General features: G+C 39.6%; 2 long non-coding RNA genes across 2 annotated transcripts in view; one reads left to right on the forward strand and one right to left on the reverse strand.

Moving 5' to 3' along the window:
• Positions 1-20504, reverse strand: part of LOC310844000 — a 61190-nt gene extending 40686 nt beyond the window's left edge. The window contains exon 1 of the long non-coding RNA XR_014563868.1: positions 20343-20504. This is a non-coding gene — a long non-coding RNA (uncharacterized lncRNA). The remainder of the gene's footprint in view (positions 1-20342) is intronic.
• LOC310843953 lies at positions 16849-21623 on the forward strand. The gene is made up of 2 exons (XR_014563820.1): positions 16849-17212; positions 21009-21623. It is a non-coding gene; the product is annotated as an uncharacterized lncRNA (long non-coding RNA).
• Positions 21624-26743: the final 5120 nt, after the last annotated feature.

A 26743-nucleotide genomic window follows, 5' to 3' on the forward strand; every position in this document is an offset into this window, starting at 1 on the left:
TTTAAGTGATAATGGTGTGGAGCTAGGGTGTGTGTGTGTGTCTGTGTGTGGGGGGGGTGGATAGACACACACAAACACCCTTATAAAAACACACTGATAAGAATTTCAAAAGGCTTTATTTAACAGTGAACATAGCTGACAGCTGGAAAAGTGATTATTTTAAATGAGGATTGTAATAATGTGACATGTATGCACTTGAAGGTGTCTGTATAAAGATAATTGTACAGCCCAATCTTATTGTCTCTAATTCTCATCACATTACTGCACAAATGAGGGTTCAGCCTCCAAACTCAAACCAAAGCTTTCAAAACTAGCACAGATAGAACTTTTTGACCATACCCTGAAATTAAAAGTCACTCTCCATAGTTGACAAGTGTTTCTTTCCTTCTGTAAATTAACTTTTTTATAAGAAATGTCCTGGAGCTTAACAGCTGTACCAGGATGCTCTTTATCATTTCCGGGGGGGCTTTGGGCGCCCGCCGAGTCCCACGGCCGCAGGCTCACTCTGCCTGCGGTTTTTCTTGATGGGTCTCCGCTTTGCCGTAGCGGACGACCCTTTTTCGCGGAGCCCCTCTTCACTGAGTAAAGAGGACCGCCATTGCTGTTTTGCGCCGCCTCCGGAAGAAGAAGGAGCTCCGTAAGGGGCTCCGGAACGCGAAAGGGGGAGCGGCGCTGTGAGTTCATCGCTCTTTTCGTGGACGCAAAGCCGCGCTGCTGCTGCTGATGAGCGCCGACCTTTCTTCTTGAAAACATCAAAATTGGCTGCTACATACCCGTGAGTAAGGGGAGTTAAACATCGGAAAAACTTGGGAATTTGGTTGAAATTCGGCTGAAAACGGGAGGCGAGTAACAGGAAGTCCGTCTCCCGATCCTGCTAACCAGATTAAAGCAACTGCTCAGAAGAGCGCTGAAGCGCTTAAAAGGGACTGTAAAAGTAAAACGAGGGTGTATTTGACAGACATTGTAGTGAAAAGACAAGCAGGAAATCTTTGCAAAATTTGTGGATCTTATTTTTGGGACCTTCTTCCTAATTTTGAGCTATGTGGAGTTAAAAGGGACAACCCAGCTATCGGGCTGTCAGTGTGCGAAAGAGAACTGTCAAACTGCTGATACTGTTATTGGAGTTTAAACTGATACATAGACTGAGACACTAAAGTTTAAACATTGTTGCTGGGACCTTTCTTGACACCTTGTGGCCTTTCTTCAAGAAAAAGAAAGCCTGGGGAAACTTCCCTTTGTGCTCTGGAACTACTAAAGACTTAACATAGGGAATATAAGAACTTCAATGGCGGACAAGAGTCCTCTCCTTCCTTGAAACTTTGAAATACCCCCACCTAGAGGATTGTGGAGACATAGAGGCCTGGGAACTGTACTTTATTGTGATTCTCTGTGGTTAAATTGTTTACACTCTGGACTTGTCTAACTTATGAAACAAAAGAAAATTTGACCTTGAACAGAGGCAGGTGTGGAATGAGCGGCACAGGGAGAACAAGAGCAGCTAAAGCTAAAGAAAAAGAAAAGAAACCAGGGCAACTTGTTCAAACAACCCTATCTCATCAACGAAGATCATCCGTCCCAACTGTGCTAACAGCACAGGAGGTGGAAATTGAAGAGCCTGCTGCAGAAGATATGGCAACTGGAGGATCTGAAATAGTCCTGAAACAAATCTTGGAACAACTGGCAATTTTAAACCAAAAAGTGGACAATCAATCATCAAAAATTGACCAAGCTACATCCTCTATTAGTAAATTATCCGAGCAAGTTTCTCATCATACTCAGGCAATTGAAAAATTGCAAGGGGCAACGAGTGAAAATTATAAACTTGCTGTGGAAGCTTGTCAAAAAGCAGAACAGGCGAACAAAAAGGTTGATGAGATTAGGGGGGAAATAAGGCCTCTGAAAAGACAGGTAGGGGAACAACAAGCCTACCTGTCATTGGTTGAATTGAAAAGTAAGGAAAATAATCTCAGATTAAGGGCTATCCCAGAACTGGAGGAAGGAAATCTACAGGGATTTTTAACACTTTTGTTCTCCAAATTCTGGGGGATTGAGGAAGATAAGGACTTTAAAATTGTGACTGCCTTTAGACTGGGAAAATTGATAAAGAAGGACAAGTCCAGAGACTGTTTGGTTATTCTGAGATCGAGAGAGGAAAGAGACAAGATACTAGGCCTACATTTTAAAAAATCTTTGGAGATAGAAGGTAAAAAGGCTGAAATTTACAGAGATATACCTAAACACCTTTTGGATCTTAGGACCACTTATACAGATTTGACCAAACTGTTGAGATACAACACAATCCCTTATAGGTGGGAGTTTCCGCAAGGATTATCATTTACCTACAAAGGAAGGAAAGTAAGAATTAAAACACCGGAGGACCAACAGAAGTTCCTACACGACCACGAGGAGGACCTCCAGAAAGGAGCTGCAGCTTCTTGGCCTCCACCACCACCGGGACCATCTCCAAAGCCTACACCGCCTGGATCTGGACCAGCATTACCACCTCCGGGATCGGAGGGAAACCTAGACACCCCACTGTAGACCCACCAATTAGACCAGGATGTCGCTGCAGCTTCTTAGTTGGAATATAAATGGCGGAAATTCTCCGGAAAAAAGAAGAAAAGTATTTCATATTTTGAAAAAAGAACAATTGGACATTATTTGCCTGCAAGAAACGCATGTGACAAGGCTCCACAGAAAAGTGCTAATTAATAAAAGACTAGGCCAAGAATTTATCTCTTCGGACAAAGTGAAGAAAAGAGGAGTGGTGATATATGCAAAGGAGAGCCTGTCACCGAAATTCTTATTTAAAGATGAACACGGCAGAATTTTGGCGATTGAAATTCAGACACAAGGAGAAAAATTTCTGATATTAGGAATATACGCCCCAAATGAAGGAAAATCGGAATTTTTCAGGAAGCTGCATGAGATTATGCTGGATTACCTAGACTACAACAACATCATCATGATGGGTGATATGAATGGGGTTGTGTCTGTAAATATGGATAAGTCGCAATGTGCTAACATAACGAAAGATGGCAGACTACCTAAAACTTTTTTTGAAATGACTGACAATGTGGACTTAATTGACATATGGAGGGTTAAGAACCCCCTAGGAAAAGAAGGGACTTTCTTTTCTGAAGCTCATCTGACATGGACACGAATCGACCAAATATGGATAACTAGAGGACTGGCACCCAAGACTAGAAAGGTGGAAATCTGCCCAAAAACCTGCTCCGACCATAATGCTTTGAAAATGGAATTGAGACTAAATACAACCGGATCCTTCAGATGGAAAATGAATGACACCTTATTAAGGGATGAGAAGATTGTTAAGAAGGCCCAAAAAACTTTAAAGGATTATTTTGAGATAAATTTAAATACCACCGTGGAAAAAAGAATAATCTGGGACGCAAGTAAAGCAGTTATGAGAGGGTTTCTAATACAACAAAACACGATCAAGAAAAAGCTCTGGAATGAAAAGAAGGAGAAGATATTGGAAAAAATAAGAGATGGAGAAAAAAAACTAAGATCTAGGCCCAAGTCGAAGGAAGTGCTGAGAGAAGTGAAATTTTTCCAAGCACAATATTTGAAACTGATAAATCAAGAGGTGGAATGGAGAATTAAACAAATGAAACAAAGATCTTTTGAATCAGCAAATAAGTGTGGGAAACTGCTAGCATGGCAGTTGAAAAAGAGACAAAAACTTAATACAGTTACAAATCTAGAGATTGAAGGGAGAATGGTTCAGAAACCCGAGGAAATTAGAAAGTGCTTCCAGAGATATTTCAAAGAACTTTATTCACAAGGGCCACAGAAAGATTCGGAGGTGGACCAATTTCTTAAAACCAATGGATTACAGAAAATACCTCAGGAAATGAGAACAATCCTGAACAGTAATATCACACAGCAAGAAATTGAAAGCGCCATTCATAACCTCCAATTAGGCAAATCTCCAGGCCCTGATGGACTTACCTCCAAATATTATAAGGTTCTGAAGGACTATTTGATACAACCTTTGTTGGAGGTTTGTAACCAGATTATGGAGGGGAGGAAGGCACCGGAAACGTGGAATGAAGCTTTCATCACATTGATACCTAAACTAGAAACTGAAAAGACCCAGCTCAAGAACTACCGCCCCATCTCACTCCTAAATGTGGATTACAAAATTTTTGCAGACATTTTGGCAAGTAGGTTTAAAAAAGTGCTTAATGAAGTGATCCATAAGGACCAGGCTGGCTTTCTCCCTGGTAGGCATTTGTTTGGCAACACAAGAAACATTATTGATATTTTGGAACTTTTACAAACAAAGCTTAACACTAGAGCGGTGCTAATCTTTATTGATGCGGAGAAAGCCTTTGACAACATTTCTTGGATGTTTATGAAGAAAAATTTGGAAGGGATGGGAGTGGGGCGGGGGTTTGAAAATGGAATAGAAGCAATTTATTCAGAACAAAAAGCGAAATTGATAGTAAACAATGTGGTGACAGAGGAGTTTAAAATTGAAAAAGGGACACGGCAGGGGTGCCCCCTATCCCCCCTATTGTTTATTTCAGTTCTGGAGGTGCTATTGAACTTGATTAGAAAGGACCGGTTGGTACAGGGAATTGAGGTCGGAGTGAAACAATATAAATTGAAAGCATTTGCAGATGACCTGGTATTAACATTGCAGGAGCCTGTCTCTAGTACTAAAAGAGTGTTAGAATTAATTTCGGATTTTGGTCGGGTGGCGGGATTTAAGTTGAACAAGCAAAAAACAAAGGTTCTAGCAAAAAAATTGACAACTACAGAAACAGATGAGTTCGTGAAAGAAACAGAATTAAATGTGGTTAGAAAAGTAAAATACCTAGGGGTGTATCTGACCTCCAAAAATTTGAATCTGTTTAAAGACAACTACGAGAAATGTTGGTCAGAAATCAAAAGAGATCTGGAAACGTGGTCAAGATTGAAACTTTCCTTGTTGGGCCGAATAGCAGCTATAAAGATGAACGTTTTGCCAAAAATGTTATTTTTGTTTCAGACCCTACAGATCGTGGACAAGGTGGAATGTTTTGGAAGGTGGCAGAAGGATATCTCTAAGTTTGTTTGGCAGGGCAAAAAGCCCCGAATAAAGTTTAACATATTAACTGATGCGAAAGAAAGAGGGGGATTTGCCCTGCCAGACTTGAGGTTATATTATGAATCCGCAGCCTTCTGCTGGTTGAAAGATTGGATCTTACTGGAAAACACTGATGTCCTAGATCTGGAAGGGTTTGACAATGCTTTTGGGTGGCATGCATATTTGTGGTATGACAAGGTTAAAGTGCACAAACTGTTTAAAAACCACATTGTCAGGAGAGCAATTTTAATGGTCTGGACAAAATATAAAGACTTATTGGAGAGTAAGACTCCGAGGTGGCTCTCACCGGTGGAGGCCAAGGCACGTAAGAGACCTAATATGGAAGCCAATTGGCCTAAATATGGGGAAATTATTGAAAAGATTGGAGACAATTGGAGGTTGCAGAGCTTGGAAAAACTAAAAAACAAGGTGCGAGATTGGTTGCATTATGCACAAATTCAAGAGGTCTTTAAAGTAGATAAGAAGGTTGGATTCCAGGTGGAAAAATCGAAACTAGAGACAGAATTGTTAGAACCAAAAAGTAAACTACTTTCGAGAATGTATAACCTGCTGCTTAAATGAAACACTCAGGATGAGACAGTCAAATCCGCAATGATAAAGTGGGCGCAGGACTTGGGGCATAACATTATGTTTGAAGACTGGGAAAGGTTATGGAACACCGGAATGAAATTTACGGCATGTAGTGCCTTGAAGGAAAACATTATGAAAATGATATACCGGTGGTACATGACCCCAGTCAAACTTGCTAAGATATATCACCTGTCTGATAATAAATGTTGGAAATGTAAGGAGACGGAAGGGACATTCTTTCACCTCTGGTGGACCTGCCCGAGGGTGAAGGCCTTTTGGGAAATGATTCATAATGAACTAAAAAAGGTACTTAGATTTACCTTACCTAAGAAACCAGAGGCCTTCCTCTTGGGCATGGTGGACCAGAGGGTGTTTAAGAAGGATAGAACTTTTTTTATGTACGCCACCACAGCAGCAAGGATTTTGATTGCAAAATATTGGAAGTCACAAGATTTACCCACACTGGAGGAATGGCAAACGCAGTTGATGGACTACATGGAACTGGCCGAAATGACTGGCAGAATCCGAGACTTGGGAGAAGAAACAATCAAGGAGGACTGGAAAAAATTTAAGGACTATTTGGAAAAACATTATAAGTTGTATGAATGTTAAAAAACGCACCTTTTAGGAAATTCTAGCTTCAGTAATGTTAAACTAAAGAAATGGAAATTAAGGTACAAGAAGTCAGAGATAGAATAATGAAACAACTTTATTGTGTTAAAATGAAAACGTACATGTTTTGGGTTACAATATATTTGAAATTGGGTAACATGATAAAATGAAAGATACAACAAGTATTGAAACAAGTTAACAAATTGCTGACGTTATGTATCACAGAGAATGCAGGGTTGGGAGGACGCGGGGAAGTCCAGTAGATTTGGAAAAAAGAACAAGAAAATTTGTAACTTTCTTTCTCTATTTTTATAATATGTTCTTTATTCTTTTTTCTGTATTTCATAAAACTAATAAAAAATATTATTTAAAAAAAAACAGGATGCTCTTTATCAGCCTCCAGCCGATACAGCATCGCACTAAGCAAACCTCATGGAATCAATCACAGTTAAAGGGAACTTGGAGCCCACAGTGGAGCAGTGCACAGCAGAGGGTGGCAATTTAGTCTCCCGCCCACTCAGACAAAACCATTGGTCAGCCACTGTGACTGGCAAATGCCAGGTCCAATTGTGTAGGGACCCAGTGTATGAAATACATGTCAATTTTTCAATTGGTCCTGTCTTATGTCCCCTCAAAGAGGCCTTCCAGTAAAATAGCTCTCCACTGCCTAGCAGCAGCAGAGAGATCTGTTGTACAAGTAAATGGTTACGCATAAGGTTAAGTTACTGCACCAAGGTTAACAGCAAATTACCATCTTATCTTCTGTTAATATTTCATATAATAGAAGAGTTTGGAAATACTTCTCATTGTGGTGACTTGTTGGCATAGTAACTAGTTCCTTGCTGCAGACTAAATACCTTTCTATTATGTGAAGGCTACTTTTGCACATCTTCCTTGGATGTTTTTGAAAACAGAAAAGTCTACTGTAGGTCTTCATTTCAGATGACAATGCAGTAAAACACCCTACTTCAACATAAGCTATGTGGAAACCTGAACCAGAGATGTATGTTTTTATGCTTGCTAATAAAAACAAAATTACATTTGCTGCATGTGTAATGTGCTTTAAAAATAGACTTGTGCTGCCATCAGAGGCAGTACAGAAGATCTCTACATTTTGGTAATGTATTTCAAATGAAATTTCATAATGAAAATAAAAAGCAAATGCACCCCCAGTCCTGAAATTAGACATTGCTGCAATAGCACACAGAGTGGCTTCTGTCACCTTAAGCACCCAATAAGAAGCAAGATGGCTAATCAGTAGCATGACAACCAATTACAACTGTATATCAGCTAGATGTCATTAAACCAGCAAAGAAGTTTCCATGGCCACATACATTCTTTTAGGAATGCAAATCTTTTAGGGAGGGCCTCATCATAATCATCTTTTACCTATGGTATAGTCATCTGGGTTCATGCCCCATATCCTCCCAGTAATATGCCAAGATTTTGGTGCACTGTTTAATAACAGCGGTACCTACTGTTGTCACAGCAGTGCCAAACCATTATATTGTCTCAGCATGACAGCCAAGCTCAGTTCCCTAAGCTAGCACAACAAAACAGAATCATGGTGGTATGCTAACAATATTTGCTTTAGGACAACACCAACCCAATATTTTAAGAAAACAGAGCTGACTACCCCTGCCCACCCTATTTCCCCCTATCTTTGGTGACTATTATGGAAGTAGTCAGTTACTATCAGAGCTTTTGAACCAAGAAATGAAGTATATTAACCCTACAGGAACTCCTGCTGTAGTGAGGAGCAATCTACATGAAGAGAGGCTCTGGGGTTGATCGCTTCTTTTTACTAGGCTTGGAATGTGTTATTAAAGTAATCAAGGATGAATGGGAAGTTTTAGAGACATGAAATAAACATCAGATATCCAACAGAGATGATAGCTTGAACTGAGAAGGGAAATCCTAAACTAAACGGATGGTTCTTCTAAGGGGAAAAAAATAGCACTGGTTCCTTTTCCTTTGCTTGACAGAGAACAGGAGGTTTCAGGACAGGCTTTTCTTTTGACATCCCAGTGTTCTCCAGCAGAATTAGGGCATTTCAGACTTTGAAAGAAACCCACTCTGGTTTGTGGTTCTGATGCCCCACTCTTGGGCTCCAGAAGAGTGTATATGTAGCATAAGGTATGCAGATGGCATGCATACAGTATATATAGTTGTAGCTCTTTGTATACAAACAGTATTTACTGGAAAAAACATGAAGCTTCTTCCCCACACTCAATATTTCCATTCATATATTTCACACATTTTAAACTGCTTACTAGAAATGGAAGAAAAGAACAACCCACAGGTTTTCCTTTAAAAGTTACACCCCTTCAAGATAACAAATTATGATTCATTTGGAGAAATCACTCTGGTTTGGGGATCAAATGAAAGATATGTTCTGAGATAGCATGGGTGACATCACACAGTTTACAAAGCCTCATCTAAATGTGAACTCCAATTCAGTCATTTTTTCATGTTTTATTTCAGGCTATAGAGCAGCTGCATCTTCATTGCTTCAGTTCAATTTTAATTGAATGTGCAGCTTGGAATATGTTAAAATGATCCAAATGATATTAAAAAGAGAGAGAATGATACACACAGACAGATGAAGATCCAGCATGATTTAAAACAGAATTTTTTTAAAAAATCATAATTTAAAATGTAAACAGTATGTGACATTGCAGGCCGTCTCCAGTGCTCGAGGACCAGAGGTGTGCATTTATTTGAACAAATGTGTCATGGTCTTAAATAAAATAGATCTTGAATGAAGTGACTGCAGACTATAGAGGTGATAACATGTGCCAAAAATGTGTAAAGATGTAGTAATTCTGGGTTTTATTGTTCTCTCTGAATATACAGTAATTGAGTCTGCTGCACAGATTAGAGAGGGCCTAAGTATTCAAATAGGAGGCCTTGTGCTTAGCTCTGACCTGGTGCCAGACATTGAGACCTCAGAAGATTAACCAGACACTCCATGAATCAAGGAGGGTCTCCTGGAACCAGTGTTAAATATACCATTGAGGGTCACTCTGGTGGAAGACCTATGGAAGAACTATTGGAGCTGTCAGAGGAGTAGTGAGAGCCACCCCCCAGTCCTCAAGAACACTGGTGCAAAGAGCATGCCGGATTCAAACAATGTGAATAAAGCAGTCCAAATCAATTTGGGCACCGGGCACCGGGCACCTTTAAGCAAGGAGTAGCTGATATTAGCACAAATACCTTGGCTGTCTTCCTTCCCCCTACTAACAATCCTCATTCAACATGAAATAGTCTAAGCATATTGGGGTAGAGGGATAGGGTAGCAGGCAATTGAAGGCTCCTATTCAAATCAGAAATATCTCAGTCGCAAATTATTGCACTCATACCCTCTGACCTTGATGGGAAACAAGACATACCACATGTTGCTTGCTACTGGGGAGAGGTGCTAATGGACGCCTAAGGCTTTTTTTTTTTGCTTCAGGAATGGGAATTTTAATGGGATTTTTCACTGTTTGGTTTCTCTCCTATGTAGACTCTCTTTAAGCTTCTGTTGCAAATTCCATTGAGAACTGACTTGATCCACACGTCCTATGCTGCCCAATCCCCACCTAGTCAGCTAATGAACCAGGCTGCAAGCCCAGACCTGCTTCTGCATCCTGGAGTGCACAGCCCACTGTTCCCTATGTCTCAGGACCCACAATGTTCATGAGGACGAGGGCCTCTCTGGCTCTGGCAAGGGGTCCCTCTGCTCAGCTTCCTGTGCACTGGCCCCTTGTCATCCTCTGTCACCACATGAGTACTACCTATACCAACCTCTCCTCCCCCCCCAGCTTGCCCCTGTGTGACTCAGTCCCAGCTGCACCCCTTGCTGGGATCCTCCTCTTCCTCCCCCAAGTCCTGCCAGTTCATGACACAAAATAGTGTAGTTTTTAAAGATTCAGCCTGCTATCTTTTTTTTTTATAATAAATTTTTATTAAATTTTTCCATAAAATCTCCAATCATACAAATTTCCACATCACATATTTTAACTTTTTGGACCTCCCTCAACTCCTCTAACAATCATCCGTAGTTAAATTCCTAGCTTCACATTCCTTAATTATAGTATCGCCTTTAAACAAAATTTTTCTTTCCTCATTTACATTCTTGCAATATTCCTTATTTTTTCCACAAAGCTTCTTTAAAACACACTAGCATTGTATGCTCCTCACATATAGTTTTCAAATATTCTCTGAACTTTCCCCAGTCCTCTAGAAACTTATGGTCCCTTTGAAATCTAATTTTTCCAGTTAATTTATCCAGTTCCGCATAGTCTGTTAGTTTTGTTCTCCATTCTTCCAAAGTTGGTACTTCTTCTTGTTTCCATTTTTGAGCCATCAATATTCTCGCTGCTGTTATTGCGTACTGAAAGAGTTTACAGTCCCTCTTATTTATTTCTTTTCTAGTTATTCCCAGTAAGAAGGTTTCTGGTTTCTTTACAAAGCTATATTTCAGCATTTTCTTTAACTCATTATAAATCATTTCCCAGAACCCCTTCACTTTCTTACACTCTCACCACATATGAATAAATGTACCCTCTTTCTCTTTACATTTCTCAGCCTGCTATCTTGATCCAAAATTGTATCCAAATGTATCCAAACATAGATAAAAAATGCTGCTCCTTGATCTTGGAAATCTTCATGCAAAATTTGCTATATTAAGAAGTATTCAAATGCATATAGAACAGACAGACAGACATCTATCTGAAGAAGTGTGCATGCACACGAAAGCTCATACCAATAACAAACTTAGTTGGTCTCTAAGGTGCTACTGGAAGGATTTTTTTTATTTTGTTTCAACTTTCTGAAGTATATGAATGGAGCAGACTAAAACAGATTTGTTAGTGAACATAGACTGGATACTAAGAGACACTAAGAGATGTTTATTACACATTTTATCTATTGATCTACAGGGAAGTTCGCCTTTAGGCATCAGGCTAAAAAAATTCCTTTTTAACAAGACCTTTGGTTGATCTTATTGACATTCAACATTCTTCTGGAATGTGGCTTGGGGGGGGGTGTTATTGGGTTACTGCTTTTGGTTTGATTTTATATGTTGTGGTCCTGTTGTGAACTGCCCTGAGACCTCTGGGTATAAGGCAGTGTATATGTTGAATTAATAATAATAATAATAATAATAATATAGATGTTTCAAAAGCAAAATTTATATAAAAATCTTACTACTGACTGAATAAAACATATATTAAGGAAATCATTTATTTTGAAAGCGTAACTTAAAATAAACCACTCATTATTTTCTTTACATTTTGCTTGATGTAGAAGCTATGGCATATGTTCCCTAATCAGGTAATTTGCTGTTACCGCAGTAGCTTTATCACAAGTATATTCTGCTTTCTTCAGTGAGCTCAAGGCAGTTTACATGATGCATCCTCACCACAACCCTGTGAGATAGGACAGACTGAGAGATAGTGATCGGGATTTTATACATTCACTTACTGTACTTACAATATTTATGTATTTCTTTTCCAACAGAAGGTTTCTAAAAGAGTTATAACTAGATAACAATTAAAGTTATCATGTTGAACAACAATTATTCAGTGAACTCAATGGGGCTATGCTGTGAGAACTCAACAGAGCCAAGGTGGCAGTTGGGGGGGGGGGGAAATCTCTCAAAATAAACAAATGAAATGATGAAATGCATTCCTCTTTAATATGTGGTTAGCACCAGCTCTAATAAGTCTTAGAGAACAGATGAAGACCCATCTTTACATTCAGGCATCAGCTGATCACTAGCACATGTGTCTCTTTGTTATTACTTTTAGTTTTCCACTCGTGTAGGAATATGGTATATTTATTTACGATGCTTTATTGCATATTCTGTATTTAAATTTTTAATGCAACTTGCTCTGGAATTGTTATTGCAATGAAGAGCAGGCAATAAATATTTCAATAAATAAATAATACAAATGAATATAGCCCCTATTTTTAAGAGCATCAGATACACAACTGCATGGTTGTGCCTATAATTAAGATTTTGTTATATTATTGATTGCCCGTAATATGTTGTTTATTATAATTCACTCAGTTATTTTCCTCCAGGGCCTGCATTATATAAACAGCTGAAGGAATGTATGTGCAGAGCTGGCAATACAATGCATGAGATTTATAAAATGTAAGACGAAAAGGGAAGAATTCTCAGGTTCCCTATGTCTCAGGACCCACCATGTTCATGAGGACGGGCAAAACAGGGCATACACTAGGGCACTAGATCAATACAGTCATTGATGCCAAACTCAAACGACAAATGTTTTCCTATGCTAGTCTTAAATTTAACATCAATATGAAAAGAAACATTGCAATACATTTATTTCCAGACTCTCAAATTGCTTTATTTCACTGAAAATGGTTGGTAACACCATTTCCCAAGTGTTTAGTTTTGATGGAAAAGTGACAGATTTAAAAAATGTTCTTTTTCTCTCTCTCAAATTTTCTTATATCTGTCTACTTCTACTCTCCATGGAAACAAAATGAGTATTTCCCTATTTCTATTAATACAAGTATAAATATTGCCCTCAAAATATGATGAAGGGAGTATTCATAATCTGCATAGCCTGGCAAGTCCTGCATCCACTCTACACATTTTTATACTTAACAAGTAGCATTTAGGGTTGTTGTTGTTGTTGTTGTTACATATTTATCAGGTTCTCTCACCATTCGGTAACAACAGGAAAGGAACATATAGAAATAAAATGCATTCACACACATCGTATATGCAGAAAATCCTCTGCACAGTTTCTGACACTACAAACAACTGTTGACTGAGGAAGCAGAACTGACTTGTCACCTCATTTGCAATGTAAAACTGCAAAATGGAAAGTGATGACTTGGACACTTAGATGTGTTAACTTCTGAGGCATCATACTCGTGAATTTTCCTACTCAGGACAAATCACTGTTTCACATATAAAACAGGTAAGCTTTGAACAAGAGGAAGCACAAGTCAGTAACTCTTCTGCTGTGCTTGAGTATAATGTTCAAAATCACCATCAGAATCTACTGTTGTGAGTTTGTTATAGGTTGCATCCAATGGTGATTACTTTGCATTACATGAATCACATCTATATGATTGCTGTGAAGGAGCCTGGAGTTTCAATAGAAGAGGATGAAAGGCACCAGACCTGTTGCCAAGTATGTGTAAGTCACATATTTTGTTAGGAAAATTACAGGAAAATAGCTCATAAAGACTGGGAAATAGATGAGGAAGGTGACAAGAAGAAGAAGAAGAAGAAGAAGAAGAAGAAGAAGAAGAAGAAGAAGAAGTAGTTGGGGAGAGAAGTGGGGGTAGTAGTATAGTTCCTTTCTTTTTTCCTTACAAGCTGTTTTTGTTTTTGGATTTTTTTCTGCCACTGCAAGTAGCAACAATGGCAACTGCATTGGAAGCCTGGCCACCATTTTGTATCCTCTACAATACCGTGGCCTTGTGGAGAGAAGATGGTGGTTACCACAAACAAAATGCTGGGGGGTATTCAGAAATAATTCTGTAAAGTGGTCTTTTTATAGAAGGTGATGATAAAAAAAGAGGAAGAAATCAGAATTTTTCTCCAAATAAAATACTTCTGAACTTGTCTCTGTCTAAAAAAAGCAATGTAGGACTCCTCCATGTCACTAGAACACCCTTTCTCCAGTGGTTTGGAGAGTTTCAGAGAGTCTCAATGCTATCAGGGAAATTAGGACATCTGTATATAAGGGGAGGGGACATATGGTGGTGATGATTCATACACTTGGTGTCTCCACATAAGCCAAGCTGCACTGCCAGCTCAATGGCATCCCTCTGTGCTCACATGGGGACTGCCATATGTCTAAAATAATCCAAGTATAGTAAAATCTGCCTCAACTGTCCATATTTAAAATAGATGCAGTGTGCTAAACAAAATGAAATAATACTTTGCAATTTAGATTTAAAGTAAGTGGATACAATGATTGTGTGGGGTGTATATATACGAAAGCAAAAGTGGAGAATGTTTTCCATTTATTGGAAGAATGTTTGCTTGAAGGATAGGCAATCTTTCAAGCCAAGATTTGACATAAAACTATTTGAAGTATCATGAGTAAAGCAAATTAAAGCAGTAATGGATATGGAAGAATAGGACTTAATAACTTTTGAGCCTAAGGTTACTAGCTAAAAGTGGAGGTCTCCAAATAACTGTATAAAGAAGGGAGATTATACATTATATATGCAAGAAAGATAATATTACAACCTTGTACTGTGCTAAGCATAACAAGTTGCATTTTAAGATTATAAAATGAAGGCATATATTAAAAGGACCAGATTTTTAAGGGGAGATAATGCCCCCTCCCGCAGCTTCTTTGTTTTCATTGACAATGTGTGTATTTACATTTCTGGAGGTTTGTTTGCTTTTCACTTCAAGAGAGGTGGCCAAAAATAGCAGCCACAGGAGCATTAAAACACACACACACACACAATAGTTATATGTTATGCCATAGAGATGTGCAGTGTACCTTCATATGGAATCTAATGAGCCAGCTCCACTGAATCATAAAATTATGAATTATTTCTATGGGGAGGAAATTGAACTCTGTTCTTTTTCATGAGAGGAATTAATTGAGAGGAATTAATTTAGTTGCCATGCTAAAGAGACAGGGCAATATTTTCTAGGTCAGTTAAAAAGGTTAGTTGTTTAAGTTTTGTTTTTGCTTTAACCCAAGCTGGTCTGATAATAAGTAAATACAATAGGGAAGACTCCCTTCACATAATTCTTCCATTTTAAAAGGTGCCACTTAATGTTGCATAAACTTCATGGCTCTGACTGTATACAACCTGATCCTGGCTGGCAGCAGCTGTTCAAGATTTCAGATAAATCCAATATGATTGTAATAATTACAAAAACAGTCACCATCACTGTGGGAATACATCAAAGAAAAGCTCATCCCATTCTGCAAGGTGCATGTACGTATATGAGAGACCAGGGGGTCCTCAATTTTAAGAGATATCATAATAGATGTTGTATAGGAAGGCTGGAGAAAGTTTTCAAATGGCATAAAAACAGAGCAGAAGATGGCTTTGATACCCTGCATCTCACCAAAAGGACAGATACATTTCACACATCATAGAACACCCTCAAAATCCACTTTATGTGAGTCATGGCTTCCTCGTTTCACCAAAATTGCAGTCACATATCATAAAATAAAAAAGCAGAAGGTTCCAGCGTTCTCTGCAAATGCTGCATTTTATTCAAGATAAAAAATACAGTTGTTAAATAGTCTAAGGTAAATATGCAAATGTATGTGAATAACCACTGCATGTACACAAAATTGCAATAGGCTGTCATGAGAAGTAACGGCTCATTCACACATGCAAACACCTCACTGGAGTTTCTGTAATTGTGACAGCATTTTGAAGGCTATGGGCTGTTTCCATGGATCATCTAGTTTAGACAAGTGTTTCATTGTGTGATCCTAAAGGTCAAGGACAGGGAATTTGTGGCCTTCCAAGTATTATTGGTCATGCTGCCCCAGCCAGCATAAGCCATAGTAGGGGAAGGCAAGAGCTGGAATCCAGCAACAATCATTTGTAATCTAAAATTGACATGGAGAAGCAACAAAGGAAGTAGTTGCCATTTAGTTCAGTACCATGAACACCAACTGACAGTGGCTCACCAGGATTTCAGGCAGATGACAATTTCTATCCCTACATGGAAAAGCCAGGAATTGAACATGGGACCTTCTAGATGTAAAGCAGATGGTCTTCCAATGGGCTCTTTCTCATCCCAATATTGTGTCCAGACAATTACAAATAGTTTGCAAGCTGCTGTTTTGTAAGTGGTGTGTGTGTTTGAATAACACACAGGACACTGGAATTACAGTTATGTTGTTGAAATGGATATTTTCTGTTTGTCTTCAAAAAGTTAATACATTGATCTCTTCTGAAACCCTCGACAAGAAGTTGAACTCTATGAAACCAGGTAGCATAACTACCTGACAACTGCACTAAGTCCTATAGGGATTTGGAAAGATCTATTATTCTTAGAATGGCAATGGTATGTTACCTTGACAACCAGAGATGATGTATGACTACATTGCGCACCGTACTCTGATGACATTCAGCTCCTCTCTGAGACTTTAATAGATTTTGTTTATTGAAACAGCACCATCAGCTTCCAGGGGTTGGAATTAATATTAGTTCTCAGCCTACTTCTTGTTGATGGTGCTGATCCAAAGCCATCCACTTAAGGCAAAAATAAAAGGGTTATTTCTGTTTCCATAGTGCACTGCACACATGAAGTCACTAAAGACTGGTTAAACCTTAACTTTGCCAACTCTCCATGTTTGGCGGGACAAAATACAATCATTGCCTTTAACACCTTAGTTACTCACATGATCTTCTGGGTTTGATAGATCCTTTTGTCCCCTTTTTGGACGTGTCAGTTTCTCAGAGATTGCAGTAAATATGTCAGCTGTCCATTGTTACGCTGGAAGGATGTGGCCAGCATAACAATGGGCAGCTGACATATTTACTGCAATCTCTGAGAAACTGACACATCCAAACAGGGGAGAAAAGGGTCTAGCAAACCCAGAAGATTTTGCTGACGTCTGGTGGATTTTTTTTGTTATGCATATGGACAAACAGCCAAAAAGGCTATATCAACTAAATATGACTTCATTTAAAAAGAATTATAAGAGTGACTCCACCACTACCACCTGAAAACCACATGCATCTGGCAGGCTCCAAGGGCCGATGAGGACTCCCCAAGTTATCACCCTCTGGGAGCCACCATCAAAGTAGGACCAGAACCACAGCAAAGCTGTGCCACCCACCCATAAATCAGCTGCAGCAGATGGTCTATGGTATCAAAAGCCTCTGAGAAGTCAAAGAGAATTAAGAAGGATACCTTTTTCCCTCCAAGAGTGTCTGGATCTAGTAAGTGTGTTTAGAATAGCACCCTGAATGTTTCCTCCCCACCCTATGATTTTGCAGTGCTTCCCCACAGGCAACCACACACACTCTGAAATTTCTCTCTGAATGATCGCAACCAATCAGGATCAGGTACAAATGCTGCTTACATTACAGTGCTACATAGCAAATAATTTTAGGCTATGTGTCGATACCACTAAGGGCAGCTTAAGGGCATTTATAGTGAAAACATTGCTGGTCAGCAATCATGAACCACTGAGAATAAAGCATTTCTACAATCATGATACAATGATCCTCCTTTTTGACACAAAGCTCCTTTTCAGATTAGCCCCAGTATTGAGGACCATTTTAATTATTTAGTCTTCAGACACTGAGAGCAATGTTTAAAAATCAGGGATATTTCTGAAAAATGTTTGTAGTACAGTAATGAAGAAAGCAGCTTTGAATGTATAGAATCTGCTTCTCTGGTGTACGAATGTTTGAATCAGGAGTTAAAAAGCTGTTTGTCAATATCACTTCATAGCTGAAGTTACCAGGTCAATTGTGGTAGACCCAGAGGTGATGGTGTTTTTGTCTATTAAGTTATAAATGGGCCTGTCAGCAATGCTTATGTATGGCAAATCTTGTACAGCTTTCATTACCCATGTGCCATCTTGAAGTTGGTTAGGAAATGCCCTTGGCAAGGTCAATATTGTATCAGTTTCAGAATTACATAATTCCCCTTGCGAAAGGAGCATTCTTATTATTTAATTATTTACTAAAATATTCCCATTCCATCATTCTGCTTTATTTCTAAAGTGCCCAAAGTGGCTTACATCATGCAAAGTACAAAAAAACAGTCATAAATAAAGTTTTTTAAAGTCAGGACAATAAAAGCATAGAGAACGCCTCAGCAAAAAGCAAACAAATAAGCCAAAGGGATAAAGCAGCATCAACCAGCTAAGCCATACGCACCTGGAAACAGAATAATAAAATTGTAGAGTTCGAAGGGACCCCAAAGGTCATCTACTCCAACGCCTTGCAATGTAGTTGTTGTTGTTGTTGTTGTTTAGTCGTTTAGTCATGTCCGACTCTTCGTGACCCCATGGACCAGAGCACGCCAGGCACTCCTGTCTTCCACTGCCTCCCGCAGTTTGGTCAGACTCATGTTTGTAGCTTTGAGAACACTGTCCAACCATCTCGTCCTCTGTCGTCCCCTTCTCCTTGTGCCCTCAATCTTTCCAACATCAGGGTCTTTTCCAGGGAGTCTTCTCTTCTCATGAGGTGGCCAAAGTATTGGAGCCTCAGCTTCACAATCTGTCCTTCCAGTGAGCACTCAGGGCTGATTTCCTTAAGAATGGATGCGTTTGATCTTCTTGCAGTCCATGGGACTGCAATGTAGTAGTCAAAGCCAAATAATCTCTGACAGACATTATAGCTTGTCAATACCCTTCTCAAACTGTGGTATCCAGAGCTGGACACAGTACTCCAGACAGGATCTAACCAAGGCAAAATAGAGTGATACTATTGATCTAGAGTGATACATTTATTCTAGACACTATATGTCTAATGATGCAGCCTAGAATTGCATTAGCTTTTTCCCACTGCACCACCCTGTTGAATTGTGATAACCTTGTGGTCTGCTAAGACCCCTAGATCTTTTTCATGTGTACTGTTGCCAAGCCAGGTGTCACCCATCCTATATGTCTGCATTTGATTATTCCTGCCTAAATGTGTGTGAATATTCATATTCTTCAGCTATACCGTGAGGCTCATTTTACTACTGAACAGAAAAACCTTCTTACAGGCCAGTCTAAAGCAATCCACCATGTGCCTCCCTGCCTTCCCATTCACTCTTTCTCTTCCTAGTCCTCTTCCTACCTTAACATCCTTCACCAGCCAGAGAAGATTAAGTTCCCTCTAGCTGGGAGCTTCAGACAAAAGTGGTGCAGCTTCTAACATTTGGACAATCAGCTGTTTGAGCACTATTTTGGGCATCATCGTCTGGGAAGAGGTGGTAGTAGCAAGCAAGATGCACATGGCTGATGGTTTCAGATAGTGTTCAGTTAGTTGTTGAGTCTATATATTTTGTCCATATATTCCCAGAACAGGGAAGCACCTGCAGTGAGCTCTTTCTTTTCCATCTGCCTTCATCCTGAGTTCCATGAAGGCTTCTAAATAACTAGCTTACGAAGCGGTATGTGCAGATAGCTATTAACACACTACATAAAAAATGTATGAACACATTCTACTTTATTGAAATGCAGTAGAACAAATGAATCAAATCAAAACTATTAAAAGACTGCAGTACAGTTCGTAAAATGTAGAAGCAGCTTGGGGGGAAATAAACCACAAATCTTTGTTCAAGTGGAACAATGTCAGATGTCAACTGCCTGAGAAACATATGCCATTGGCTTTTCATTTTGCATTAATAACTGTTTGTAAAAACAACAACAAATACATAAACCCCCCAAACTCCTCTGCTTCAGATTGAGGTGTTGGAGATCTCTCTCTGTGAACACACCCAAAGAAGCAATGACTCTCTGATGCTGAGGAAGGAAGTCAAATTGTGTTTGGCTAATGATAAAAGTGTAAAGGTGGAATACTCAGCAAATCAGAATCTACTGTTGGGGAGAGTTATTCATAAAGCATATGTTGCTGGCCAGTTGGTCAGCTGACATAATATCCAAGTGATTTTTTTAACAAATCACAATACAAGCATGGACAAATTCAATCCCCCACAAAAGTTGTAAGGGAATCTTAACATCAGCAGGTGTTCAGATTTTAAATGAAGAATTGTAACTGTTCATTGCAAGTTTCACTGTGATCTCTCAATCTCAACATCAGCTGCTATACAGCAAACATGTGGTTTCCAGGTGGTCATCCATCAAGGCACTGACCAGGCACTGCTTAGCTTCAGAGGTGGTGGGTTCATGTGACTTCTGCCCATGCACTGGGACCATAGAGATTGCACAGTGAGAAATTTTCTGTGAACATGGTGGAAACTCTCCTTTGCTCAGTCTTTCTAAGCTTTATCAGATAAGTTGCAGGGGGAGGGAATCAACTCTATGGGAAAGTTGATATATGATTGGCTGAGTCTGACAGGGGCACATTCATTGTAAAAAGAGTCCCCGAGATTGGATTGAACCAGACTTACCATTCCCATGTTGCAAACCATTTATGGAATGAAGACAGCCCCCTTCAGACCCAGCGGAGCATGAATCAGCTTGGTAACATTGCTGGCATGTGCGGCACCACTGAGGATACAGACCCCTTTGCAAGTACTGCAGTAAATAGGGATGCCAGACAATTCTGGTGTAAATTGAAAAGGAAGAATATATTGCTGCAGTTCACATGTTCATCTATGGTCAGGAATAGAACTCAGCCAAGCAAATACAATCATTGTTGTGGTTTTTGATTCCACAAATAATGGTTTCAACATTTCATTTACACTGAAATGAGTTAAACAAATAGCTATGTAAGTTATGCTAAATAGTGAACAAGATGAATAATGTAGTATTTGGTGAAAAGCGAGTTTCAGTGGAACAAAAACAGCACTGATTTTTATTTGAATTGATCTCCCAGCCTCGTTACATCCCTTGCAAATAATGCCTGAAAGGGGTTAGCATGCACTGAATTTCTTTCTAATATGTCAGTGTTCAAGAGCATAATTACAGTGCAAACAAACCTGCAAAGAACTTGAGTGCCAATCAAAAGCCTCACTAAGTTTGGAGAACAATTTCTTAAAATGCTCAAAAGGAAGCAAGGTGGTGGGGGAGACATACATTAATCGTACCATTTTTTGTTTTATCTGTAAAAACAGAAGTGAGGCCTCTGTTAGATCTCCCAGTTGCTATTATTGCTGCACTATTCACTCAACATTGTGCTGCTGTATGTCACTGGGACTCAGAGCAAATCCTGTGCAGTCAAGGAAAGCAAGTTGATAAGGCCCTTTGCGGTCACAATACTTGTAAAGAGCAGCACAGCAATCAGCAGTGACAAAGTGCTAATGAGGACTGGCATTGCAATTAGTGGCACAGAAGATTTCCTCCCACCCTGTCCCGGTTTGGCATTTGACTTTTCATAGGTCTGATCTGAATCAAGCTGGTGCTAGATTATTCCACAGAAGTAAGCATCTTTTGAACTTCTCTCTTCAAAGTCATTAGTACTGAAATTAACATAAATAGAATATGCTGCTTCAGACTTGACTACCAAGTGCTTCAAACTTGGACTGCCAAGCATGACTACCCAAAGGAGCCACACAGTAGTACATGGCGTAAAATTAATCAGCAAGGTTTCCTGCTGCCTCTTCGATTCAGAGCGAGTAGCACCTCACCTAACCTGTGAAACATATGATGCCAATTCTAGTGATGTGATGCTACTGTTTCTGCCTTTGCCGCTAACAGATTTATTAAAGACTTAGCCGTAGAAATGGTTATTAGAATCAGTTATTTTTGTGATGTGTTTGTTAGGATATTTCTTGCAGCTGACAAATCTTTTAACAGAAAGGCTCACAACTGAAAAGAGGATTTATTTATGTATTTTAAAAAATACCATTTGCAACAGTATTTACTTTTTAAAAAAAGCAAACATGTTTGGTCCTCAATCCGTTCCAGCAGTCCAAACACATTCTTAAAAGCCATGCATGTGTAGACAGAATTCTGAGATGCTTTAATTCCATCCTCCCCATGAAACTTTCCTGATAAAGCTAGGCACAGATAAAACTGAACCAAGCAGAGCTCACTGGTAGTACTCTGGTATCCAAAGAAGGCTTCCAGAAACATTGGGAAATTGAACTACCCCCCACCCTAGGAAAGGAAGACATGGGGCCAGATCTAGGGTAAAGAGTCACAACTCTGTTAACTACTGTGATGAAGGACTGAAGAAAATGGGACTGATTAATTCCATCTAAGTGAGCAGCCTAGCTGGAGGAGGCTGATGGGAGCTTTTCTCCAGATTCTCCTGGGAGTGACACCACCCCGGCTCTGAGCACTGGAGCTTTAAGTTAACTGGTCCATGCCCTTCTCCTCCTGCTCAAACAGAGAACATCTGTTTGTTCCAACCCTCCTCTGCTGTCTGGAAGGAAGATGTATCCAGGGTCAAAAGGTTCAACCCCTTTTAACTGGCTGGCAATGTGAGGTGGGTTTGGCAGTGTTTCTTCACCATGTAGGTGCCTCAGGGGGCTCATCTGGGCAGCCTCTTCACTCCTCTGCCCACACCACCTACTACAGAAGAAGCCAGCTCAAGCTCAGTGAATCTGCAGATCATTAGGTTGAACAGGTCTTCCCACAGTTCCTTAATTAAAGTGTCCCGCTCCTCCATGGAGAGATGCACATCATCGTCTCTATAAAGGCACATGTCTCTACAGCCACAGCAGGTGCTGTAACCTTCCAACAGTTTGACTTCACCACCCAAAAGCATATTCCTCCATTGTCTCCCAAGACAGAGGGATGCCAGCAACAACAAAATTATACATATAGTAATGGTGGCGTGTGAGATTGAAGCACCTCCAATTTTAAGCCTCTACTTAACATCCCTCCTAATTCTCTTTGTAGCTCTCTAAATCCTATTGAAATGGTGGTCCCCTACCACACCCTCTTCTCCAGCATCTCAGTTCACATGGTAAGCAACTCAGGGGACCATGCTAAGGCATTACCTAAGTCCTCCCATACCTATATTCCCATACATCCCATACTAAGTGACAACTAAGTCATCTGCACTGAATCATCTTCTCCAAGTTGCAGCACCAAAGTCTGAGGAACTAGTTCCAGAGATGCCTGATGAAATAACATGGAGAGGAGTTTCTATAATAACCATGGAAATATTATGGCTGCAATCCTGTGGTCTCTGTGGCCATGTTCCACAGCTCAAATAACATTTAGATTTCTCTTTCTGGATGGATGGTTGGACGGATGGATGGATGGAGAAAGTAATATGTTCAGCCTCAGGGAGAAGTTGCGACATCATCAAGCACCTTCCAGCCACTGCACAAACCTCCACAGTCCTTACTTTACTGATGCCAGAGTTCTGACATCAGTAGAAACAAAAATAAGGTGTATGGGAGACATTAAAGAAAGGGGGAGTGGAGAAATAGTTCTTCCCTCCCCTCCACCCTACTGCCACTTGTCCAGCAGAGCTTCAGACATCTTCAAACCTCTGACAACATGGCATCTCCAACTCACCAGTAGCATTCAAATCTATCACTGCATTTCGTTTCCAGCCTCAATTTACAGAAGCAACTACTATGGACATCACATGAAACTATTATTATTATTTACAGCAGGCTCTAATATAAAAATAAATCTCACATTTCTTTTCACTTATTTCATTTTTTTCTCTTCATAAGAATCATGATGGACATTTATTATATTGACATATATGACACTGAATAATGGTTGTTTTTCATTTAGGGCTTGAACACCAATATCTTATCTATATTAGTTTATTTGCTGAGGAAATATTGAATAAACACACACTGTGTAGCCTGGTCTACAGCTGGAATTTATGGAGTGAATAATCCACTACCACAGAAACTGCTAATGGTATTGCCTACTAATTATATATACATAAATAGCTCACACCCTATTTCAAAATACTTTTTTAAACAATGGTGCCAGTGTTTATTGATTGATGCTATTCTGTTATTTTTCTGCTACTGTGCTATTCCTAAAAGCTCTCTTCCAGCATACCAATTCCATGTTAATTAAACATGTGAGACCATGGTCAGGAGTATGACAGTTCTTTCCCTCTTTCACTGCTCCAGTTGGCCTCCATGAGTTAGCTGTTAGAGGATGAGCTACTGAAAATTGAGCCTCTTGTACTCATGAGGTTCCATGTACATGTTAGAAGCCCTGGAAAATCAGGGTTCTGAAATGCATAGGAAGCTCCACAAGTTCCCGCCTTTAGACATTTGTCCTCATGACTGATGACAGGAACAACAATAGAGGGTGGAGCTAGCATACTTCTATTCACTTACCTGTTTGCTTAACACCAAACAAGACTTCCTGAAAGAGCTATAGATTCATATTACTGCAGCTAGAGTGCCTATTAATTACAGAGCATTTCAAACTCCCTTAAACTAGCACTCCATCCATTCTGCCAGCCAAGCATGCCTCCCACCAGTTAAACCTTGCCTCAGCTACCACTAGAATGGAGCTTTCTCTTCCAGCCACCTAACATTGTATCTATTATACATATATCAATGTAACTTCTAACATTTTCATAACCAACTGAAAACCTCTGCCCCTTTTCCATGTCCAGCACTATCCTATTCACTTGGACATGTCCTTACATTTGAAGTGGTTGACTTTAACAATAATTTTAGCCTTATGGTCCAATCCTATGTTTGCTAACTCAGAAGGAAGTCCCATTGAACTCAACATGGCTTACTCCCTAGTTAGTAATGGATTGCAGCCTTATGTCTAGAAGAATAGGAGAAACTGTTCCTTTTAAATTCAGTCCACAAGCTGTCTCTCTGACAATCCTAGGTGAGCATTTCATGTTTGCTATATGGCGAAGTACTTCTCTATCTAGTGATTAAGCATTGGTGACAGGGAGCTGATCTCTATGGATTAGGTGCTCTTGGCTGATTTATATTACCTAATGGGCAGGACATCCCTATTGGTTTTTTTGAAGATCAAGAAGAGGTGCATGGATGAGGAGAAAAAATACAGGTAAGAGTATATCTGTCCTTACTTGGTATTCAATAATGGCTCTTAGAGCTTCTTTACAGAATCATTTATCTTGGAATAAAATTCCCTTGACAAGTGTAAAATCCTTGACTTATTTCCAAGAATATGAAGCCAGCGTGAGCTGTAACTTAAGAGAAGACTCGTTGCACAATAGCAGAACACATGCTTTGCATGTAAAAATTCCCAGATTCAATCCCTCTGTCATCTCCAGGTAGGACTATGAAAGACCCCTGTCTGAAACCCTAGAAGTTGCTGCTAGTGGACAATCCTGAGCTACATAGACCAATGATCTGCCTTGGTGTAACATGGCTACTTATGTGAGCTCCAAGCAGGGATGCAACAAATATCTACAATTTTCATTTTCTGGAGAAAAATTGCTTATCTGTAGTTGATAAGTTTCCCATCATATAACAAAAGACTTCTGAATAGATATTGTAAATCCACAATAATCAAAGAAGTGACTTGCTGTGCAAGACTTCGTTCCATTACACCAATGTCACGGAATGGGGAAGGATTAACAAAAGCCCATCAGCATGAACAACAGTAAGACAGCCACCTATTTAAATGGAAAACAATAATGAGAAATAGGTTGGCATTTTGCAAAATAAAAAGCCATTTCTCATTTCTGTTTAGAAGTCTAGAGCTATAAGTAATAGCAAGCTGATTGGCTGTTTGAACAGAGAGCTCTACTGCAATTGCAAGCTGCTCAGCTTATTATTCACTGAACAAGTCACACAAAGACTGAAAGTGTTTCCCAGCCCATCTGAATGTAATAGTGCACATGGACTAATGGGAGAGGACATAAATTATAGAGAGTGTCCATACCTCAGTTTTAGTTCAAATGTATTACAGATTTTTATTTGACTTTGTCCAGTTCACAGATTACCCAGTTCCTTTGCTCCCAAGGTTAGGGAACTGTTCACAGAGTTTAAGAAAATTGTTCATAGAGTTTAAGAAAACTCAGTCATCCAATCCTTCTAATGCAGTAAAACCATTACTGCAAGATCACTGATATGTGGCAACCCAGCCCCTGCTTAAAAACCTTTAACAAAGGAGTCCACCACATTCAAAATCATTATGTTCCACATTGAACTGCTCATATTGTCAGGAAGTTCTTCCTAATGTTTAACATGCTTTGACTCTTCCTTTAAACATCTCTCAGTGTGAGGAAGCCTGAAGTGGAACTGGTGCATGCAAAGATGTTGGGGCTTGCATCCATATTCCCCCACTTCAGTTTTCAAGCTCACAAGTGTTTGTTTTGGATGCTTGAGGGTGGCTTAAGTCTTTGTGATAATCAGCTGAACTAAGTAGATTTTTGTTATTTAGTTTGCCATCTGTAATTACATACTGGAGTGATTTGTATTCTGGTTGTATTCTGGGAACCTGTCTTTAAAAATGTTTGTATCCCCTCTCCTTGTTTCTATAACTTGCTTTTTTCTGGTAGTGCCTACGTCTATGAAAGAAGGAATACTCTAGGAAGTAATGCTAGGTGCAATGTGCATCTCATCTCCAAGAATCTTACCTTCACTGGCACACACCCCACTATGGTCACACTAGGATATTGAATTCCACATTGTGATGTAGTGACCCCTCCTCAAGAAGTGAGCGCTAGCCTGCGAGGTAGAACAAACTGGACAAGACAGCATTCTGGGTTTAAAAATTGTCCACAACATTATTGATTCCAGATGTATGAAATTTTCAGCTTATGCATTGGGTATATATTCCTCTCAGCCCCCAGGGCTGATACATGACAGGATTGAGCCTAGGATTAATGGATCCTCCACAAGATGCAGGTGTACATGGATGGCCTTCCAAAACCACTGAAGGAAGCTCAATGGTCCATCTGCCACATGCCTTGGCTTTTGGA

The sequence above is a fragment of the Podarcis gaigeae genome, assembly GCF_964106915.1.
Source record: "Podarcis gaigeae genome assembly, chromosome: 4".
Classification (NCBI taxonomy): domain Eukaryota; kingdom Metazoa; phylum Chordata; class Lepidosauria; order Squamata; family Lacertidae; genus Podarcis; species Podarcis gaigeae.